Source organism: Protopterus annectens, chromosome 17.part0 (assembly GCF_019279795.1).
Source record: "Protopterus annectens isolate FY-2018-M chromosome 17.part0, PAN1.0, whole genome shotgun sequence".
Classification (NCBI taxonomy): Eukaryota; Metazoa; Chordata; order Ceratodontiformes; family Protopteridae; genus Protopterus; species Protopterus annectens.
The window spans coordinates 268,521,573-268,522,992 of record NC_056751.1 but is presented as its reverse complement, the minus strand read 5'-3'; the positions used below and the strand labels follow the sequence as shown (position 1 = coordinate 268,522,992).

At 36.0% G+C, this 1,420-nt stretch overlaps 1 protein-coding gene across 1 annotated transcript in view; it reads right to left on the bottom strand.

Moving 5' to 3' along the window:
* The window catches only part of METTL15 (methyltransferase like 15), a 1,979,089-nt gene extending 1,978,372 nt beyond the window's left edge, over positions 1-717 (bottom strand). Inside the window, exon 1 of the mRNA XM_044059688.1 lies at positions 643-717. The gene's annotated coding sequence lies outside the window, so the exon portion shown is untranslated. The remainder of the gene's footprint in view (positions 1-642) is intronic.
* Between the last annotated feature and the right edge of the window lie 703 nt (positions 718-1,420).

Below are 1,420 nucleotides of genomic sequence, written 5' to 3'. Positions count from 1 at the left end.
ATTTTTTTCCACCTATAACTCGAGCGACCCTCACCTCCACACACTAGTTGTAACGCTTCTATGAGTTCTAAACAATCTCACGTTTTTTCAATTCACGCCAGCAGCCCAACAAGGCAGCTTAGTATGGCATGCAATTAACAAGCTACTTTTTTGATCACTCGCTCTTTCGATATTGGTCATTACCTCTCTCAAACTAAACAACCTAATATGCATTTTAATATACGGAACGACGGACTTACTTTTGCAGCTAAAAACTCAAGATATTAGAAGCACTAGCGGCGAAATAAACATACCAATTTATGTTTAAGAAGCTTTTATAATTCATACACGTATGCTCACAAATATATACATACACCGCCTTTTTAATCTCGTCAGTGTAGTTATTCAGAATACTGAGTTAGCAACACTATTGCTAAAGATGCTACCTAGAAAAGCTTCCGACTCCGACATCATTATGAAATTACCAAAAAAAAAAGAGGAAGACAGAAACTGTTAGCTCTATAACACAGAAACACCATTAAATTAGAGTTTTGAATACCACCCCCCAAAATAAAACCAACACAATCCATTTTCCCATAACACCACCTTCCACCGGTAATGTCATGCGTAAATAACAATATCAGATCGTCAACTTACACTTACTTTTATTGGAGCCCTTATCCGTAGTTTTGCAAAAGATTGACTTTTCGCCAGTCCAATCGGCTAATTTACTTTCACATTTGAAGCGACACTTTAGTACACCTACGTCATTACGTAATGTGTGGTAGTTGCCCAATGACAACTTTAGGTAGGAAATATTGTTGTGTTCAAAAAATCTAAGTCGAGTGGTGCCAGTTTACTACTATAGTTCGGAATTTCTATATTTTAAGTAATGCTAAGTACTAAGTGGTAAATTAGCTTTTTATTTAAAACGAGGAAGGTAAGCACATTATGCTCAAAGCTTTTACCTGTTTTCTTGTATTTAATGTTGAGCATTTAGCATGAGATCCAGTTTGTGTTGTTTTAGCAATGCACCTAACATGAATACGATTCTAACATCAGACGCTTTGATTTTCTGATTCTAATTACAATTTATTTTTGTGTGCTATCTGTATGGAGAAAACTGATGCATATTAAATCACAATGCAAAGACCTGTAAGGGTGTGCCTACAAAATGTACTGAGTGCCGTGTTCCTTGTGGTAAACAAAAGTGACAGCAGCTTTGAAAAATATTTAGTTGTCATTAGCACTTTTTTCTTTATACTGTACAGCCTTAATAATCAAGGCAAATAAATTAGTGGACATAATCTCTGTTGTAGTCGGAATCAATTTTTTGAATGACTCTTGAGTGTCGGTGGTGTGGAGTGGTGAGGTAGTACATAAACTGTAGGTAGTACTGGCTTGCAAATAAGACAGGGCTGGAGATCTATATATCTAAGTA